The sequence below is a fragment of the Hemitrygon akajei genome, chromosome 15 (genome assembly GCF_048418815.1).
Source record: "Hemitrygon akajei chromosome 15, sHemAka1.3, whole genome shotgun sequence".
Lineage (NCBI taxonomy): Eukaryota > Metazoa > Chordata > Chondrichthyes > Myliobatiformes > Dasyatidae > Hemitrygon > Hemitrygon akajei.
The window spans coordinates 22,790,039-22,812,529 of record NC_133138.1 but is presented as its reverse complement, the minus strand read 5'-3'; the positions used below and the strand labels follow the sequence as shown (position 1 = coordinate 22,812,529).

At 40.6% G+C, this 22,491-nt stretch overlaps 1 protein-coding gene and 1 pseudogene across 8 annotated transcripts in view; both read left to right on the top strand.

The window, feature by feature from the left end:
• Positions 1-22,491, top strand: part of tenm2a (teneurin transmembrane protein 2a) — a 2,964,155-nt gene that overhangs the window by 404,022 nt on the left and 2,537,642 nt on the right. Inside the window, exon 1 of one of the 8 annotated variants that reach the window (XM_073067283.1) lies at positions 21,226-21,240. The exons of the other annotated variants lie outside the window; for them this stretch is intronic. The gene's annotated coding sequence lies outside the window, so the exon portion shown is untranslated. Of the gene's footprint in view, positions 1-21,225; positions 21,241-22,491 lie in introns of those variants that run through there. 8 annotated transcript variants of the gene reach the window in all.
• LOC140739543 (sin3 histone deacetylase corepressor complex component SDS3 pseudogene) lies at positions 873-1,808 on the top strand (annotated as a pseudogene).

Below are 22,491 nucleotides of genomic sequence, written 5' to 3'. Positions count from 1 at the left end.
AAAAGTGAAAGCATTTCTGAATATTGTGCTGAATTGCGCAAATTATCAGAACATTGTCAATTTGGAGACAGTTAGTGTGTGGCATGCATTGTGAAACCACACAGAAGAAGCTTCTGTGTGAACGAGACCTTACCTTTGAGAAAGCGCTAAACATGGAAACAGTGGCACGGGGCGCTTCTGAGATACAACAAAAATCTCTGGAATATGCCACAAATACAATGTCACTGAACAGGAATGAAGGAAAGAAATGTTACCGTTGTGGGAACAGTCACATGACCCAGATGACAGTTGGGTTAAAGACAAAGAATGCAGAAACTGGCAAACAGGGCCACATTGGCAGACTATGCAGAGCCAGTCAACAGCAGAAAAAGGGCAAAATACAGAGAAACAAGAAACCCCAGAAAGGAAAATACAACAAGGTACACAAAATGAAAGAAGGCAGTTCTGATGAAAATGACTCCAATGAAAGTGAATTGTTTTGTCTGGCACTTCACAGCATGAAAGAGACAGATGATTGAAGAGTGATATGGATCACTCCACAAATGGTAGGCATGAGACTGAAAATGGAATTGGACACAGGCTCAGCTTTAACAGTGATCTCTGTACACGACTACAAGCAACTGTTTTCTCACATACTTCTGAAACAAACTAAACTACTGCTAAAGACTTACACAGGACAGAAAGTGTGTCCCAAAGGTAAAATTAAAGTGACAGTGACCTGTGGAGACAAAATACAGCAGCTGAACCTCTATGTGCTGAAAAATGGAGGATCACTATTGTAGAGAAGTGGATGGCTCAGGAAAATCCAGTTGGATTGGCACACCATAAAGGGACTAGATGTGTCAACAAAGGAGGGCAGCTAGGCGGGGAAGATGTCCACAGCTCTTCTCTCACCCATTGTCGACTATTACAACAACAAGGAGGAGCTAGACAGCGTCAACGATGAGGATGAACGCAGTATCTGTGGCCGCGACTCGGTTGAAGATACAGAAGATGCAAGGGAGATAGATATTGCCAATAAGCAGGATGATGAAGACTACCTGGAAGTAAAAGAGCAGATGTACCAGGAGAAATTGACATCTCTCAGAAGACAGGTACAGCAGTTACAGGAAGGCACTTTGCAGAAGTATCAGAAAAGGATGAAGAGATTAGATCAACAATACAAGGAAAGAATATGAAATGTAGAGCTTTTTCTGCAACTGGACACAGAACAAGTGGAAAGGAATTATATTAAAGAGAAGAAAGCAGCAGTGAAGGAATTTGAAGATAAAAAGATTGAGTTAGAAGAAAAGAAGAAATTGATTGAGAATGAGAGGCTAACAATGGAACTCACAGGAGATTCTACGGAGGTAAAGCCAATAATGACTAGGAAACTAAGGAGGAGGCCTAATGACCCTGTTCCAATTACAGACAAAAGACGAAAACCTGCACTTGCACTGTTAAATTACTTGTTAACAGATGAACAGATAATGGAAGATCTGTGAACACTCAATAAGCTTAAATCTCTGAAAAGACCAGCATCTCCGTCTTCTCTTGAGCAACTTCTCAACACTCATGCTGAATCACCAGCACAAAGATATGAAGCACGAATAGAAGATGAAAAGTTATATTATGGTAAGAGGTGGTATCATAAAGGTCAGACTACCTATTTGGAATCTAAGGAGAATACGAAGATTGGCTATGCAATTAGCTCAGTTGGAACAAATGAGATATGGGTAAGGAAAACAAATGATAGCACAAAGATACGTATATATCTAGGACAGCTGCGCAGAGGAGTCTTCATTATATGGAGGCGATCTGCTGCCTAGAACTCTTAGCAAGTTAGAGGCACACATCTCCTTAACTCCCAATGCTCAGAGGTCAACTTTCATGACTTTTATATGGAAATCTGTATTAAAACAAGCAAGTTTATTGACAGACGTTACCTGGAGAGGCAGAGAAGACCCCCTCCCCCAGAGAGTTGAGTTGTAACTGGGTCTTAGACCAGAAGTAAAAGAAAGGCTTGTTATAATTTGATATTATTATGTAACTTTGTTATAATTTGATATTATTAAGTTACAAAGTAAACAAGTGGTAGGCATTTGTATGTTAAGGGTAAACATATTTGTTTAGCATAATGCTCCAGTTAAAAAAAACAGTTGATACACTATTAAAATAAAAGGGGAGGAGGAGGGTACCATATAGCCCACAGTATAATAAGGGACTATGTTATGTTTTAGTAATGTGTCATGTAATGTGCTATTAGGTGCATATTGATCTGTATGTGTGTGCTGAGTTCGGTTTCTGCCAGTAAAGAACCATGAAACTTAGCTCCTGTCTCCAGCATTTTTATTAATAGCATTGTTGTGTAACCAGGCACATACACAACACTCCAAATTATTCACTCCAACAGTGACAGCGATACCAACTCCACCTGCGACTCCATCTTGACCATGTTGTGTTTCAACTTTGCAACGCACCCGCGCGGCCCATCCTTCGAATCAGCTTCACCTCCGCCTGCTTCACCATTGTTTGCAGTGATAGTTTACCACAATTTACTTCAGAAAACAAGTTGTTAGTAATGTTTTTAGTCAAATTCCTCACCTTTTAAACTACCAGTGAGCTGTCACATGCAATCAGTAGTGCCATCTTAAACCAGAATGCTCTCTTCTCACTGCTGCAATCAAGAAGAAGGTATAGGAGCTTCAGGACACACACCACCATGTTCAGAAACAGTTATTACCCCTCAACCATCTTGCTCTTGAACCAAGCAGAGCAGTACAGGTTACACACAGAATCTTCAACACAGCAGAAAATTAATTTTGTTAGCTTACTTTTGAAATGAGGTCATTGAAGCTCAGGATTAATATAACATTATTTGCTAGTGTATTGAAAGGCATCAACATTATTCTTGCTACTGTCTATGATTATAATAATACTAGATTTTATCTTTTGAACTCAAACTAGTGTTTACAATAATATGTTTCTAACATAAGATCTATTGCTTCTGGATTAACAATTTCCAATCCAGCAGTTTTCCAAAATGGTTAATTTGCCATTTTGCAAAATGTCCTATTTGTCATTATCTTTAATAGATAGTGACAATTTTGCACTTTATTCCCACATTTAAATTGTGAAATAAAGCCAGAAATATCTTAATTGCAAATAGAGACAATTTAGTTGATCTTATATTTCAGGTTGTTGTGTTACAAGGGTCTTATTTCTAACTTATTTTGAGATTCATTACAATTCAAGACAAGAAAGTGATTGTATTACACCGGATTGAAAACAACATAAATATGGATCACTACAGAACTTGTTGCTTTCGCCACAAAGCTTCGTCTTGTATTTTCCCTGGAGCAGTCGATTACAGCTCACTTATTTAATTGTTACGTTAACAAACACTGAATATTGAGGGAATATCTCTCAATTACCTTGTGAAATTTGTACAAACTGGCAATATTCACTGACAGGAATACGTCTAAACTAATATTGTCAGCTGTATTTCCAAATAATTTAATAGATTGAAGTTTATAATTTAAGTCGCTGTATAAAGACACTTTAGAAAATATCCCTCCTACTTCCTCGTCTAAAGAACAGGCTCTTCAGCCCACAATGTCTGTGTTTAATACAATGTCAAATTAAATTACCTGCCCATGATCCAAACACCTCCATATTTATATGTCTATCTCAAAGCCTCTTAAAATGCTGCTATCATACTTGTTTCCAACCATTAATCACAGCTGTTTGTTGCAGGAACCTACCCCACTCTGTGAAAAATACTCAACCCATATATCTCCTTTAAATTCTCCTCTTCTTAACTGAAATGCAAAATCTCCGCTCATTGACCTTATTACCTTGGGAGAAGATTCTGACTGTCCATCCCATCTATCCCTCTCATAATTTTGCAAATTTCCATCGGGTCTCCCCTTATCTTTTGAGGTTCTAGAGAAAACAATCTAAATTTGTCTACCCTCTCCTTATATAGTTTAGGTAAACTATCAGCATCCTGGAAAACCTCCTCTGTATTTTTCCAAAGCTTCCACATCCTTACTGTAATGGGGTGACCAGAATTTCATGCAATACTCCAGGTCTGGACTAACCAAAACTAGCTGTTATGTGACTTCCTAACTCTCATACCCAATGCCCCGACTAATGAAGCAAGCACGCTGTATACCTCCTTTACTGCCTTATTTACTGTTATGGCCACTTTCAGGGATCTACAGGCTCTCTCTGTCATTGTAATGGTGCAGTATGTGCTCGGTGTGGTCTCACTAATGCTTGCAAGATTAGGAATCGTGTGTCAAGCCAGAAGTGTGGAACGTTCTGGGTGAGTTCCAGGGTCAGTTACCTGGCTGTTCCCAATGATGCAACTGAAGCTTTGTGGGACTCCATAGCATTTCCACTGGGGAAACTGCTCTTGGATCCTTGCCCGGGTTATACCAGGTGCAAGATTTATAAGTTCTTTAATTTAAGTCAGGGTTTCACTGTGTAGGAAGAAAGGGAAAGATTAAGGTATGTTACTCTATTTAATTACAATCCAGAGCAACAGAATGCTGGAGGAACTCTGTAGATCAGACAACATTTATGGGTAGGTATAGACAGGCAACATTTCAGGCCTAGACCCTTCATCAGAACCTTAATAGCTATTATTCGTATGTGTTTGATTTGAGATGTTTAGGTGATGGTTTAAGATAATATTGGTAATTGGTTTATCAATGTCATATATACCACAGTACAATGAAAAACTGCTTTACAGGCATTGATACAGATAATTTTAAAACACGGGTATATTGAGGTAGCACAAACGGAAGGGCAAAGTACAGGATATAGTGTTACTGTTGCAGAGAAGGTACAGTGGAGGTCAACAATAGGGTGCTTTGGCCATGATAAGGTAGACTGCACGGTCAAGGCTTCATCCTTATTTTTAAAAAGGTCTGCCCAAGTATCTTATACTTAAGCATTTAAAAATACAACAATATTTATTCCACTTTTAAAAACTGTTTCTGAATGTTTGTCTTCAGGAGCATTTTAAACACTTAAACACAAGAGATTCTGCAGATGCTGGAAGTCTAGAGAAACACTTACAAAATGCTGGAAGAACACAGCAGGTCAGGCAATATCTATGGAAAAGGATAAACAGTTGATGTTTCAAGTTGAGAACATTCATCAGGACCTTATTAGCTATTACCGTAATTGTAAAATCATAATAGCTCTGACAACTGGTAAAGTTGAGGAAATGGCTTTATCAAAGTTTACAAATAGGGTTTTGTGAGGAGAATCCTGTTCTGGCCTACACATGTAACAGAATTACATCACATAAAGTTCTCTCGCTATCTGGGGTTTCATGCACAGCTGCAACTAAGTGCTAACTAATAAGATTTACTTCCCAGAGGCAGGCAAGGTAGTCATGTGGTATAATCTCACCTCAAGGATTGTAGCGGTTCAAGAAGCTCACTACCATCAACTCGGGATGGTTAATTAAGTACTGGCTCAGCCCGTAAAGCTCACATCCTTAAAACAAAGGAGCTTATGATATGTAGGTTTGCTATGACTTGGACCTTTTTAGTGGATTTATCGCTTGATTTAACAAGTTAATTGGGAATAAAAAGTAAATTTTAAAACAAAAACTAAACGATGTACCAAAGTCATGCTCTGACTGCAGTTTATGGCTATGATTCAGTTTGTTGGTTAGGAACATCAGAACAGTCAAACCAGATACCTTTCAATTTATGTCAACATCTATTACCTACATAATCTTATAACAATGGCCTCTCCAAAAAAGTGTTTAAGTGAATGATGATTTCCGATAAAATCACTGTCATATCTGTCTGTATATTTGAAAATAAAGGAGTCCATCACCTTCCCTGAGGAACAGTGTGCCCTGAGCATCAAACCCCTGGCAAAATATGTGCTTGCAACATTTAATGATGTTAATGGACGAGGCAGCATGTAGATCAATTGGCATAGTTCTCAAAGTAACGTGCAATACTAACTTAATTTTCAAAGAAGACTAGGTTCTGATAAAGTCTTACATAATTTCCATAAGACCATAAGGTATAGGAGCAGAATTGGGCCATTTTGCCCAGCGAGTCTGTTCCACCATTCCATCATGACTGATTTTGTTATCCCTCTTAACCCTGTTCTCTTGCTTTCTCCCTGTAATCTTTGACACCCTTACTAATCAAACTCTGCTTTTAATATATACCATGACTTGGCCTCCCCAGCCATCAGTGGGATTGAATTCCACGGATGCACCACCTTCTAGCTAAAGAAATTCCTCCTCATCTCCGTTCTAAAGGGACAGTCTTCTATTCTGAGTCTGGTCCTAGACTCCCCCACTATAGGAACTATCCTCTTCACGTCCACTCTATCGAGGCCTTTCAATATTCAATAGGATTCAACAAAACTACCCCTCATTCTTCTAAACTGCAATGAGTACAGACCCAAAGCCATTAAACACTCCTCAAATATTAACCCTTTCTTCCCTGGATTATTTTAGTGATCCTCCTCTGGACCCTCTCCAATGCCAGCATATTCCTTCTGAGATGACGGGCTCAAAACTAGTCAAAATACTCCAAGTGTGGCTTGACCAATGTCTTACAAAGCCTCACCATTACATCCTTGCACCTTTGTCTTTCAACTGACTTTTTATCTTGTGTTTGTCAACACTTGAGACAGCATTACATACCTATGAAATGTTCAGCCGTGATAAGAGCCTTTATTCCAAGACTGAGTATTGTAAGAGTTTCCAAAAGGAAATCACTGAATGAGCCATGGAGAATCTCCTTATTTTCAAAGCTGCAGGGGGTACTCAACACTGAGGAAGCTCAATTCATTCCTCGCAGTCAAAAACTAACGTGCAAGTTTTATATTAGGCAGTCAGTCATACAAAGATCAAGGCTCAGCAATTGCTAGGAATGAGATTTACAAAATCCAGCATGTTGTGGAGCTGGTGGCTATATATCACAGCAGGTAAATTGTTGAGAGATGTGAGCAAATGAGACCCTGTAGAGTGGATAATGTTTCCTCCTGGAGCCCATTTTCTGCGACACCTGCTGAGTACTAAAAAATGCTACAGTGCAGAAAATGGACTCCAAAGGCAACAATAATCCATTATCAAAACAAAAAAAAAACACACTTACCTATTGCAAACATTGTGACTGAGGTGACGGAGATAGAATGGCAAACACATTCTGTTGCAGCATGGAGAAAACAAAGTTATAGTTTGTTGCTAAAATTTTGACTATTTTAGAATCGCAAAAGCTTACAGTGCACCCAGCCCTTCTATATCATGCCAATGAAAAATATGATCCAATCTTGGTGCGTTATGGTGGCATAACTGTCCCAGGAATGTGGAAGCATTGTGAGAGCTCCACAGCAATTTTGTGTTGGCCGTGAGGATTTTCCATGGAATGCTATACCTGTAAGAACATATGAAATTAGAGCAGCTCTAGCTCATCAAGTCCCTCAGAACACTCAATTAGATCCATCCTGAGCATTCTTTTCTATCCACACTTCCTTGAAAATGAGTAGTGCCAGTCTCAAGGACAGCTTCTATTCTGACTCTTGATTGGACCTATTTTACGAAAAGATGGGCTCTTAATGTCACAATCTACCTTTGTTATGATCTTGCAGCTCATTGTTTACCAGCATTGTACTTTTTTGGTAGCTTTTAGATTTTATTCTGTATTGTTATTGTTTTATCTTATACTACGTCAATACGTTGTGTAATGATTTAATCTGTATGAGCAGTGTGCAAGACAAGCTTTTCACTGCATGTGACAATAGTTAACCAATACCAATAATTGACACTTGTCCTTAGCTCCATGTTCCTGCCTAATCCCTAAAACCCTATAGTTAAAAGATTGCAAGCACATGCACTTTAATTTTTGGGGGTAGATCTCTTAAAGCTGGATGGATATATCTATCAACCCAGTTGTAATGGGAAGCTACAAAGTTGATAATATTTAGTAACCCTACTTGGTTCCTCTTTATCCAAGTAGAGAGCTTCAATCATTTCTCTTATGTAAAGGTGAGCTGCAATTTTGAAGACATTGGTGATGACGAATTCTGCAGATATGGAATAGTTAAAGGCTGTTGCATTGTAAACAACTGAAGGCAGAAAGATACAGCTCTGGAGAAGTATATTGATCTTGTAGAACCTCAACCACCAAAGGCTTTGTTCCTTGGCAAGGTCAGCATAGCATTCCAATGAATAGCTTAAGAATAAACATCTTGGCCAGACCCTTCTCTGTCTTTTCCTTGCATGTCTTCTGTTAAATTTTATTGTCATTGAGTATCACTCTTGTTCTCTAAAATACCTAAAGAAAGTAATATCCATTCCTGCCACCATTGTTCTGAAGAACAGCAGCAATGTGTCTCCATCAGGTAGCATAGGTTCATAATATAGGAAATAGAACTTAGAATATTATAGCACAGAGAAAGCCCTTCAGCTCATGAAATCATGTCGACCTTTTAACCTACTCTAAGATCAATCTAACCCTTCCTGCCACGTAGCCCTCCATTTTTCTATCATCCAAATGCCTATCTAACAGTTTTCTTAAATACCCTAATGTATCTAAAATATATTTAGAACAGAGATGAGGAGAAACGTTTTCAGCCAGAGGGTCGTGGATTTATGGAATTCGTTGCCACATACAGCTGTGGAGGCCCAATCATTGAGGGTTTTTAAGGAGGAGATTGACAGGTATCTAATTAGTCAGGGTATCAAGGGATATGGGAAAAAAGCCAGAAAATGGAACCAGATGGGAGAATAGTTTAGCTCATGGTGGAGTGGTGGAGCAGACTCGATGGGCCGAATGGCCTACTTCTGCTCCTTTGTCTTGTGATCTTGTGATCTGCCTCTACCACAACACCTGGCAGGGTGTTCCATGCACTCACCACTCTCTTGTAAAAAGTTTACCTTTGACATCCCCCCTATACTTTCCTTCAATCACCTTAAAATTATGTCCTCTGGTATTTCTGCCATTTCCATTAGCTTTCAAAAGGATCAATGTCCGTATTTCCATTGAAGCTGCTGGACATGAATCACACCCACTATTTGCAAACCACTGAGGATGCATTATACATTGTTCAGTCAATATGGAGAGGGTGTGAAAATGTGTTAAATGTTCCTTCAGCTGGTTTACAACTTGACAGAGCTGTGCTAAATCAGTGCTATACGACATTTACCAATGCAGTCCCCTGCTCTGCATTAATTCAGAAAGTACATGATGCACTTGCTGCTCATAAAAAGCACAAGATACAGGAGCAGGAGCTGGCTGTATGATGCCTCATGTTTAATCTACCATCCAATAGGGTTATGACCCAGCCGTCCATTCTGAGTGTCTCTTATCGCTTGTTTTCTCTTCACCTGTCTATCATCTCCTGCTGGTGCCCCTCCTTCTTCCCTTTCTCCCATTCTGCTCTCCTGTTAATTTCCTTCTTTTTCAGCTCTTTACTTTTTTCACCTAACAACACCCAGCTTCTCACTTCATCCCCTCCCCACCTTCCCCCTCACTTGGCTTCACCTGAGAGTTTCGCTTCCACTCCTCCCACTTTCTTATTCTGGCTTCCCCCCACCCCGCCCCCTTCCCTTTCAGTGCTGATGAAGGGTCTTGGTCTGAAATGTTGCCGGTTATTCCGCTCCGTAAAACCTGCTTGACCTGACCTGCTGAGTTCCTCCAACATCTTGTGTGTGCTATTCAGTATTTTCAGCATCTGCAAAGTCACTTGTGTTTATGGCTCAGCTGTACTTTCCTGTCCTTCCCCCCAGAGACCTTGACAATGGACTAAATCCCTATACCATCAGCCTTGAATATCTTTTTACAGATGAGGAACAGAGGCCAGCATGGAACATCCATGGAGGAACAAGAGATGCTGGAAATCAAAGCACTGGCAGAACTTAACCTATCAGGTAGCATCAGTGCAGGAAGTGGACCTTGGATGTTTCAGGTCCACTTCCTCCACTAATGCTAATTATTCTGCTGAGTTGATCAGATCTTCTACGTTCTTCAACTGGTCTTCATAGAACAGCCATGATCATATTGAGTAGCAGAGCCAATATAAGATTAACTGGTAGTTTATTCTTGCTCCTATATTCTTATGTTCTGGTCACTCTAAAAGAAAATTCAAAACAGATCCATGACTCTCTGTGAGAAAATATTCTTCCACATCTCCATCTTAAAGAGGTGATCTCTCACTTCAAAAGCATGACTGGTGGTTACCTGAAGGGTACATGCTCTGATATTATCCTCCCTATCAAAATATAATCAGAATATTACACAATTGAGTGAAATTTGTCCTTTTTCTTCTAAATTCCAAAGAGTGCAGGAAAACTCACTCAATCTTTCCTCACAAATTTGCCTTTCACCCTAAAAATCTAATTAGTGGAACTATTTTGTGGAGAGAAATTGGAGATGTGCAAAAAGTATTTAATTCTGATCCATAGTTGAACTCGGATATAAATTTTGGGCCAATTTTGGGGCCATTGAATTCTCTGAGAATCAGGGCACGTTTCATGTAACTATTTCAGGATTTCAAATACATTTTACAGTAGTCTCAGCAGAACGAAACTGGGCTTCTGACCTACTTTAGAGAGTTGCAGATGTATTAACTGGGCCTTTAAATACTTCTTTGAGATTGCCAATATTGGAACTGGAGCAATGTGCTAAAACTTTGATTGAAATTGCATATTGCTACCTGACCCTGTAGGGAACACTAAAAAGGTTTTGAAGAAATAAGCTTGTTACTTCGAGGTAACTGCACAGATCTCTCATAGGCTCACAACCAGATTTTATTAATATTATTTTTCAGTGCTACGTCATGTAATAGTTCTACATTCTGTCAACAGTTACAATATAGGCAACTTGTAGAATGTAGGTAAAAGACTGTGCACTCACTTTTTAAGCTTCATTATTTGTTCTTCATGCTAGACAATTGAATATAGAATACGGCAGCAGAGTACAGGCCCTTTGGCCCATAATATTGTACTTACCCTATAACCAACTCGAAGATTAATCTAACATTTCCCTTCTACATAGCCCTCCATTTTTAGACCAAAAGGCATAGGGGCAGAATTACTCCATTCTGTCCATTGAGTTTGCTCTGCATTCCATCATGGCTGATTTATTTTCCTCCTGACAACCTTGCCTGCCTTCTCTCGTAACCTTTGATGCCTGTGCTAATCAAGAATCTGTCAACCTCTGTGTTCTAGCATCTGTGTTGACCAAGGAATCTAGAAGTTCCCTGATGAACATCAGTAATGACTCAGTCAGGAAGCACATTGTCATGATGTACTGGAATGCATAGGAATGGCAGGATCCCCAGAAAGAGATAGAAACAAGGTACAGCGGCTTACGGACTGGTGCAGTGCCAACAACCTGTCTCTGAATGTGAATGTGAATGTGTCAGGAGGGCATGGAGCGACCACTCTCCATTGAACATCGACGGCTCCTTGGTAGAGATCGTTAAGAATACCAAATTTCTTGGTGTTCACTTGGCGGAGAATCTCACCTGGTCCCTCAACACCAGCTCCATAGCAAAGAAGGCCCAGCAGTGTCTCTACTTTTTGCGAAGGCTGAGGAAAGTCCATCTCCCAACCCCCATCTTCATCACATTCTAGAGAGGTTGTATTGAGAGCATCCTGAGCAGCTGCATCACTGCCTGGTTCGGAAATTGCACCATCTCGGATTGCAGGACCCTTCAGTGGACAGTGAGGTCAGTGGAGAAGATCATTGGGGTCTTTCTACCCGCCATTACAAACATTTACACTACACGCTGCATCCGCAAGGCAAACAGCATTATGAGGGACCCTACGCACCCCTCATACAAACTCTTCTCCCTCCTGCCATCTGGGAAAAGGCACCGAAGCATTCAGGCTCTCACGACCAGACTATGTAACAGCTTCTTCCTCCAAACCATCAGACTGCTCAATACCCAATGTCTGGACTGACACCAACTTACTGCCATCTACTGTGCCTATTGTCTTGTTTGTAATGCCTGCACTGTTTTGTGCACTGTATGCAGTCCTGGGTAGGTCTGTAGTCTAGCGTAGTTTTTCTTGTGTTGTTTTTTACGTAGTTCAGTGTAGTTTTTGTGTTGTTTCATGTAGCACCATGGTCCTGAAAAACATTGTCTCGTTTTTACTGTGTACTGTACCAGCAGTTATGGTCGAAATGACATTAAAAAGTGACTTGACTTGATACAAGAGGCTATACATTGGAATCAGTGTTTCAGAGGAGCAACTAAGTGACACCACAGGGTAATTCATCCTCTCTGACCAAAGTGAGAATAGCAGCAGGGCCCCAGAGGAGCCACGCCATGAGAAATCAATCTCTTCGACATAATGACCAACCTCTGCCACTGACTGTGAGTCCTCTTTAAATAATCACAGAAAGCCAGACACATGTGACCGCCTCATCCAAGTTGACAAGATGAACCAAAACACAAGGGTTTAACCACTCCAATCAAGACCTTGATTATAAAATTAAAATACTCATAAGTCAAGAAACTCTCTACTCTGTGGCAAGCTGCTGGGTTCATGACACACATGTTCATTTCTTTCTCCAAGAATATTAATGGCCAGATAACTAATACAGAAGCCAGAAGAAAGTCAAGTAAAGCAGTTGCACTGAGGTGCCACATGGAAGGGACAAGAAATTTTGCTGCTGCCTCTGGAAGCATTGGGTTGAATTGTGCTAGTTTGGCCAATCGTTCTGCATGGAACTACAGACATTCAGCTCCTCCCATACAAATAGGTCCTAGAGTTAGGTAGGCCCAACTTAACTCTGGGACTTGCTGAGTGGAAGGTGGGGTTACATCCATCACTGGGCTTCAAGTGGAGTTCTCTTGCAAAAGTCTGTCTTGCTTGGACAATGCACATCTGTGATCCTAGTGTGACCCCATTCATTTCAATGGGATTTCTGAGCTTGTAGACTGGAGAAGCTGCTTGTTCTAAGTATTTTACCTTTGTGATTTTATTGAGCGGCAGCAGTTTTAATACACACAGAATTACATTATTTTAGTCGTTTTATTTCACAATTTTGAGACATTTGATAAACTGCAAAATCTCTGGGCTTTGATGGGAGACAAGACTATTTATTTACTGTTAAAACCACAGTTTGTTTACTGTTAAAAGCTATCCGGATCATGGGATCAACTGACAGAAATCCACAGCTTGAGTCATACCTAACATTGAGGCAGCAACAACAGCTCCCCATGTACTTGAAGAATGGAAGTACTGAACACAGTAACCCAAGTACTCTGTTACTTGGAGTACTGTGTTAAGCCTGGTTGCCTTATTTTAGGAAAGATGTGGAAGCTTTAGAACATGTGCGGGGGAGATTTACCAGAACGCTGTCCGGATCGGAGAGCAGGTCTTATGAGGATAGGTTGAGTGAGCTAGAGTTTTCTGTTTGTAGCGAAGGAGGAGGAGAGGTGACTTGATAGAGATGTACAAGATGATAAGAGGCATAGACTGAGTGGACAGCCAGAGACTTTAACCCAGGGAAGAAATGGTTAATTCAAGGGGGCATGATTTTAAGGTGATCGGAGGAAAGTAGATCAGAGGGAAGTTTTTAACACATAGAGTGGCAAGTGCATGAGCACATCTACAAGGAGTTCATGTTTATGTTTAATTGTTACTCAACCACACATGAATACAGCCAAATAAAACAGTGTTACTCCAGGGCTAAGGTGCAAAACACAGTAATGACAGTCATACACAGCACAAGGCAGGTATAGCACATATAAAATACAGACACACAGAAAAATATATATTAGTCCAAGCCCCTGAGTTTGTGAATGATGAAGCGGTTTGCAATCACAAATCATCTTGTTTTCTGCTGAGTGAACACTGGAGGGCAGCATCGAGTCCAGCATGTGGCTGGGCCATATAGCCTCCGGCACTCTGGTAGTGCACACCAACTATATCGTTTCTGTTGGGTGGCTGCAATCAGGCGTCACTGCAGGTTGAGGCCTAGATCTCACTACGACTGAAGTCATGCAGCTCCCCTGCCATTTGCAAATAAACCAGTGAATCGGACTTACAGCATTTCACATTAACCATATCCAACCAGGATTTGTGATCACTAGAAAAGCGACGAAGATTATCACTTGTTGTAAGACTGCACCTGGCCTTTGCGCGCGTATTTCAACACCTCTCTGACACAGGTAGCTGCGTGATCCACACTAAGTCCAGCCTCTTCAGTTTCTCTGCTATTGAGCAACTCACTGATGAGGTAGACCTGTAGTATTTTATTTCTTGATGTCCTGCAGGGTCTTGTGAACATAAAAAATATGTGGTGCGGCGCCAGAAGAAAGCAGCAGTCATCATCATGGACCCCCACCATCCAGGCCATGCTGTCTTCTCACTGCTGCCATCAGTAAGGAGATACAGAGGTCTTAGGTCCCACACCACCAGGTTCAGGAACAGTTATTGCTCTTCAACCATCAGGCTCCTGAACCAGTGTGGATAACTTCACTTACCTCAACTCTGAACTGAATCCACAACAGACTCACTCGTGTACTCAGTATTGTTTGTTTATTTGCTTATTTATTATTATCATTATTTTTTGTATTTGTACAGATTGTCTTCTTTTGCACATTGCTTGTCAATCTTACCCTCCTCCACTACTGATGCTGCCCTTACCTGCATCTCCTCTATTTCTCAAACATCTGCACTCACCCCATCTTCCCATTGCCTTAACGGTGATAGAGTTCCTCTTGTCCTTAGCTACCACCCTGTGAGCCACCACATCCAACAGATCATCCTCTGCAAATTCTGTCATCTCAAAAGGATCCTACCACTAAATATCTTTACCTATTATTTCCCACCACAATTTTCCACAGGGATCTGTCCCTCCGTGATTCCCTTGCCCATTCACCTCCTCCCTCATCTCCATTCAGGGCTCCAAACAGTCTGTGCAAGTGAGGCAACACTTCACCTGTGGATCTGCTGGGGTCATCTATTTTGTCCAGTGCTCCCTATGCAGTCTCCTCTACATTGGTGAGACCCATTGTAAAGTATGAACCTAGTACTTCTAGAGCAATGGCCCCGCCCCTCCCCAGCACTACATATTGAGCTGTTGTCTGCGCATCTGCATTGTTCTCTCGTTCTCTCTTGCTGCAATGTGAACACGCCGGTTAAAGCCATCTCCTGCATGTGTGCTTTTATTTAATTGATACGTAGTTGTGCACAGACACAATAAATTGATGACAAGTGCGAACCCAAATGTTGGAAACTATCATGAACTGCACTGACAGTCACAGCACAATTATGGGACAAAAAGGCGAGAGTTAAATTGTACAAGGAAGGCCGTCATGGATGCTAACAAGGGCGTAGGTACGGTATAGTACACAGTGAAAGGCACACCAAATTTAAAGTGAAAGTAATGTGGCGATGGCTTCGGTTGGGAAAGTTGATTAACTTGATAGTGCTGATGAAAGCTGGGAGTTATATATCGAGAGGGTAGAACTGCATTGTAATGCGAACAGCATGGCAGACCAAAAGAAAGCCCCAACTTAACAGGCCCAGGAATGTAGTCTCTTATGCTACTCAGTAACCCCTGAAAAGCCAGCAAGCAAGATGCTCGATGAAATTGTTACAATTTTATAACATTACTTGAGCCCTAGCAATAGCTGAGATATTTAGATCTTACAAAAAGAACCAGTCAATAGATAAAAGCCTTTCTGAATACATTGCAGAACTGCGCAAACTTTCCCTGTACTGCGACTTTAGAGATGGAATTTCCGATACTTTAAGAGACAGGCCTGTATGTGGCATGCATAGTCAAAACTCTCAAATGAGGCTACTGGCAGAAAGAGACCTAACTTTAGAAAGGGCATTGATCATTGCAGTATCATTAAAGACTGCAGCAAACAATGCAGCAGAACTACAGAAAAGGAGGTTAGAATATGAAATGTACAAAATGTTCCTGAATGGTGTTAAAAGCCAAAGATGTTATCGATGTGGCAAATCCTCCCATGATGTCAGTGTCTGTTGGTTTGAATAAAGTCTGCAGAAAGTATTACAAACAAGGTGACATAGAGAGTATGTGCGAGGCAGACAAAAAGCACAGCCAAGTGAAAAGTCTCAAACACAAACTATGCATAAAGTTACCAAATGTAAAACAGAATCAGACAACATAGAGTCTGACAAAGGAGAAGTGCCATGCCTAGAACTGCAGAGTATAACTGAATCAGATCACAAAATCATCTGGATCATAATAAATGTGTCTGGTGTAAAACTGAAAATGGAGCTGAATATAGGGTCAGCTTTGTCTATAATTACAGAAACTAAGTACAACAGATTGTTTTCTCTGATACCATTAGATAAGACCTCAGTGATGCTAAAGACCTACACAGATGAAAAAATGAAATCTAAAGGCAAACTGTAAATGAAGGTGATGTATAGAGACTGAAAACAGCTTTATGTATTGAAATGTGGAGGGCCAGCACTTTTCAGATGTGAATGATTGAGGAAAATCCAACTAGACTGGCACTCAGTCAAAGCTCTCAGTATGGTATCAACAGGCAACTGCAGCCCAAATGGTAGAACTAATCAGAGGCTGTCATAGCTACTTAATGCTAATCAGAAGGTGTTTGAGAAGGGAATGGATAACAGATCGAAGACTTGGCCAAAAGCTGTTTGGGATGCGAAAAAGATCAAAATGCACCCCACGGGCACCACTACACCCATGGGAGTGGTCGTTGTCACCATGGCGAAGAGTACGTATTGACTTTGCTGGAACAGTCGTGGACTCCAAGTTTCTGATTGCTGTCATTGCTAATTCAAAGTGGCCAGAGGTTATACCGATGCAAAGACTGTCTCTGCTCTGAGGACTACTTTCTCCAGAAATAGCTTACCAAAACAAATTGTGAGTGACAATTGACCACAATACATGTCAGAAGAATTCCGACATTTCATGACGAAAAATGGCATCAGACATTTCAAGTCAGCTCCTCACCACCCAGCAGTGAATGGGTTTGCTGAAAGGTTCATCTAAACCTTCAAGAAGTCCACTAAAGCAATGGACAACGAGAACATTTCTCTACAGCACAAGATGAACATCTTCCTCTTTGTGTATTGGAACTCTGTTCATGCTACGACAAATCAAACACCTGCAATGCTGTACATGAACAGGAATCTGAGATCTTGCACAGACCTCCTGAAACCAGATCTACAAAGGGAAGTGCAGAATAAACAGTTCAGCCAGTTGCCACGTGAAGCAGCAAGGAGCTTCAAGATTGGACAGGAAGTTCTGGTGCGTGATTACTGAGAAGACAAGTTGAAATCCAGCAGAATAGCTACCAGAACTGGACCACTTACATACACAGTGGATGTTGGATATCAGACATGGAGAAGTCATGTGGACCAGATACTGGATCCTCAACCGAAGAAGCAACTGAGTCGATTGGATCCAACAAGACGGACACATGACAGTCACTGCACTTTTCTCTCAATGATGATGTCACCGCCAGCAACATGACACCGGAAATCAAGAATGTAATCATTGACAAGACACTTGCCAAACCTGATGCCACTCCACAGGTCCAGAGGCATTCTCCTGAAAGAAACAGAGCACCACCCAAAAGACTGAATCTTTCGACTGTGAAGCTAGTTATGGACTGTTATTGTGAAAGCATGTTTATTTGGAATTAAAAGGGAAATTTAATGTTTTGGACATATACAATTTTATGTTGCATTAATCTAAAGGGGGAAGAGGGTAATGTATGGATCGATTTCTTTTCGAGCAATGGTGCTCCATTTTAGCACTATGTATTTAATTGTTGTCTGCGCATCACTGTCTACACATGCCCATTGCTCTCTCGCTCTCGCTGCAATGTGAGTGCACCAGTTAAAGCCATCTCCCTCATCCGTGCATTTTTTAATATATAAGTGGTTGTGCATAGACACAACACCCGTCATAAATTGGGGATCACTTCTTTGAGCACCTCTGCTCTATCTGCCTAAAGCAGAACTTCTGGTGGCGATACATTTTAATTTCTGACATGTCGCCCATGGCCTGCTCTTGTGCCAAGTTGAGGCCATCCTCAGGGTGGAGGAGCAACACCTTATATTCCGTCTGGGTAGCCTCCAACCTGATGGCATGAATATCAATTTCTCCTTTTAGTCAAAAAATTTCCCCTCTTCTGCTGTTCCCACTCTTGCCTCTTACCTCTTCTCACTTGCCTATCACCTCCCCTTAGGTACCCTCCTCCTACATTTTCTCCTATCGTCCACTCTCCTATTAGATTTCCTCTTCTCCTTTCCAACCCTTCACCTTTCCAACTCACCTGGCATCATCTATCATGTTCTAGCTATCATCCTTCCCCTCACCCCACCTTTTTATTCTGGCATCTTCCCTATTCCTTTCCATTCCTGAAAAAGGGTCTTCGTCTGAAACGTCGACTGTTCATTCATTTCCATAGATGCTGCCTGGCCTGCTGATTTCCTCTGGCATTTTGTATGTGCTGCATTGTCAGTCTTTGTTTCTGTGTAGTTTTTTCCTTGATTCTGTTGTATTTATATGTTCTACTGTGAATGCCTGCAAGAAAATAAGGGTCTAGAGAGAAGGAGGAAAGAAAGTATTTGGGAAATCAACAGGGACAAAGGCCAACACATCCCAGAATCTGGTCAGCTGCACCTCAAAATACGAATGGGTGTCCTGAAAACCATAAGACCATGGGACCATAAGATATAAGAGCAGAATTAGTCCATTTGGCCCATCAAGTCTGCTCTGCTATTTCATCAGGGCTGATTCCATTTTTCTCTCAGCTCCAATCTCCTGCCTTCTTTCCATATCCCTTCAGGTCCTGAACAATCAAGAATCTATCAATCTCTGCCTCAAATACTTGTGGCAAAGAATTCCACAGATCCAACACTCTCTGGCTAAAGAAATTTCCTCTTCTTCTCTGTTCTAAAAGGTCACCCCTCTATTCTGAGGCTGTGTCCTCTCATCTTAGATGCTACCGCCATAGGAAACATCCTCTCTACATCCACTTTATCAAGGCCTTTCACCATTTGATAGGTTTCAATGAGGTTACTCCTCATTCTTCTGAATTACAGGAAATACTGGCCCAGAGCCATCAGATGTTCTTCATATGACAAGCCATTCAATCCTGGAATCATTTTTGTGAACCTCCTTTGAACCCTCTCCAGTTTCACCACATCCTTTCTAAGATGGGGGACCTAATCCTGCTCACAATACTCCAAGTGAGTCCTCACCAGTGCTTTATAAAGTTCCAACATTACATCTTGCTTTTATATTCTAGACCTCTTGAAATGAATGCTAAGACCATAGAATAGTGGACGGTTTTGGGTAGGTGATCAGTGGTGGTCATTTTCCAATCCTCTTGAATGGGAATTGGAAACCAGTGAGCCAAATGTCAGCAGTAGTAACATATGAGAATCTCTTTCCAAAGATGCAATAACAGAGCATGTGGAATGTATCAACAGGACTGAACAAAGTTAGCCATGGGATATGGGAGCAGAACAATGCTTAACAAACCTACTGAAGCCTTTTGAGCTGTAACTAAGGGAATGGGTAAGGGTGAGCTGGTAGAAGTGGTGTATTTCGGCTTTCAGATTCTTTCATAAAGTCACACAAAAAGGGGTTAGTGTGGTAAATTAAAGCACACTTACACTAGCATGTATTGAGAATTGGTTCACAGACCAGTTAACTGAAAGAAGAATCAAGTCTTCCAGGTGCCAGGCAATAACCAATGCTTGTGCCACCATTATTCATGATTTATTTCAAAAATTTGGAGGAAGGAACAAAATGTAACATCTCCAAGTTTGTAGTCAACACAAATTTGGAGAAGGTTGTGATGTTCCGAAGAGGTTTCAGAGCTACTCAAACAGACTGGGTAAGTGGCCATTGCACGGCAGACATTGTTTAATGTGGATAAAAGTGAGAACAATTTGGTTCAAGAAGCAGAGGTAATGATGGCTACTGGAATAGTGATAGAAAACAGGAGAGGTGCAACAAGGTCTGGGTGTCCATGTACAAAAGTGATTGAAAGCAACTTTAGGTGCAACCAGCAATTAGGAAGGCAAATAGTGTGTTGATCCTCACTGCAGGAGGATTTGAGCTCAGGAGTAACAATGTCTTTGAGGGTGTTAAGTCAGGCCTTGGCGACACAGTATCTGGAGTGTTAATGTGCAGCTTTGGCTTCTTTATTTGAGGATTATGTTCTTGCAATCAAGAGAATGCAATGAAGGTCTGCACGATTGATTCCTAGGACTGACATATGAGGAGCTATTTGTTCGATTAATCTAATAGGCACTGAAGTGTAGAAGAATGAAAATGGAATTTAATGGAAAATTCTAACAGGACTTGACAAATTGGATATGGGAGGATTTTCCCACATGATGGAAAGTGCAAATCAGTGGTTCACAACCTCAGTGTATGGCACATGAAATTTAGAACTGGATTCAGGTGAAAACTCTTCACACAGCAATTCATGAAATTCAAGTCAAATTACTAAACATATTCAGGAAGGAGATAGATTATTTTATTATGCCAGAACAATCAGTGAGTATGGGTGAATCAGGTTATACGATTGTGTTGAATGCTGGTGCAGGTCCAAAGAACCAGATGACCAACTCCTACTTTTACTTACCAAGTTTAAACATAATCTGTTCAATACTCTGAACCAAAGTAATAACCTGAACCACATTATTGAAAGTGTTTTAAGTGTAAAACGTTTCATATTTGACTTGTCTGAACTACTGTGGAAATCAGTTAAAAATGGTCAATTTGCCAAAAATCCTGTCAACTGAACTAATTTAATACAGATATTTTATGAGTGAAAAGTTTGATAACAATGTTTTAAATATTTTAAATCGTATTTGTAACGGCATTTTAATAAAGCGAAGTTTCGGGTTACATTTTCAGCACTGTGGCACGCTATGTGCATCCTATCCCAGTAACCATGCCTGAGGTAATGTCAGCAGATAAAGATTGACTCTCTTCCTCCCTCTCGTGGTAGCAGCTGAAACTTATGTTAATTTACTTGCAGTGGAGCATACAGAGGGCAATTCCGCATCAATGAGTACAAAGGTGTGGACATCTTAAGTGTTTACCTAGATTTTTTTTTCAGGGATACGCATCATTGCTGATTATAACTGATTATGCTGAACTCATTTTTCTAAGTTGTGAGCGTACGTGGTAAAAGGCCTTGCTTGTAAAATGTTACCTCTTTGTTGTGCAGAACTTGAATGATACAGTCATGAATCACCGCCTCCTTTGTCTTGTAAGTTGCAATACTGTATACTTTAAAATGAAAGCACATAATTACTTGATTCCAACATTGATACCATAGTATCTATGCCAGAAATTGCTGATTTTTAAATGTATTTAATGTTTGTACTGACAACAAAGAGAGTGATTTGGATTTTACAGATGTAATAAGAGCCGAAATGGCCACCCTCAACATTATTACTCTGTAAAATTGAGAGACACTTTAAGAAACCTTGCACTTATATTTTAGTACTGAAATGCCAAAGTTGCTGTTAGTGAGTCAGCGTTCTACCACATGCTGCTTTTCTTTTTGGTCAAATCAAAAACATGGAAATTACTTTAAATAACTTGCAATTAAAGTATTTACAAAGCTTGAGTTGCTGTAAAAATATGCGGAACACTTCATGCTTTGTTATGAGGTCCAAATGAGTTTCCAGCAGATGCTAAACTATAATTACTACTTAGCAAACTTGCCCTAGAAAATCTAAAGTTATTGTGTATGAACTGTATTGTAATAGCATAACAACATAAGACTATATGAAATAGGAGGCTATTTGGCCACATGAGCCTGTTCTGATATTCATCATTGATCAAACTTCTTCAAGACTGCATCCCCATACTCTCCCCATAACCTTTGATTTCCTCACTGATTAATAAATGATCTGTTTTGACTTTTCAACGAGTAACTCTGCAGAGGCTGGAAATCCAAGCAATGCACACAAAATGTTAGAGGAACTCAGCATTTATGGAAAAGAATAAACAGGACTGATGAAGGGTCTTGGTCTGAAACATCAACTGTTTACTTTCCTCCATAGATGCTGAATGGCCTGCTGAGTTCCTCCAGCATTTAGTGTGTGTCTTGACTTCCCTATGTTTTAAATAATTAAGCAACTGGTAGAAGGACTTCCAAAGGTTGACAAGCCTTTGAGATAGAAAAATGAAACGTTGTCCCTCATCCCAGCCTTACCTGGGTGTCCCCTGATTCTGAGAGTGTGCCCTCAAATTCTAGACTCCTTTATAACGAAACATCCTCACACTACCCCTAAGAACCTTTAAGGTTTCAATAAGATAAGTTCTCATTATTCTACAATCCAATGAGTACAAACTCAAGCTGTCCAGACATCCCTTATAAAATAGCCCCTTCATACCTGAGATCATCCTAATGAAACTTCTTTGGGCAGCTTTCAACAATAATGTATTTTTCCTTAAATAAGAGAAAACTGTGCACAATGTTCTAGATGTGGCCTCTCAAGGGTGTTGTTGA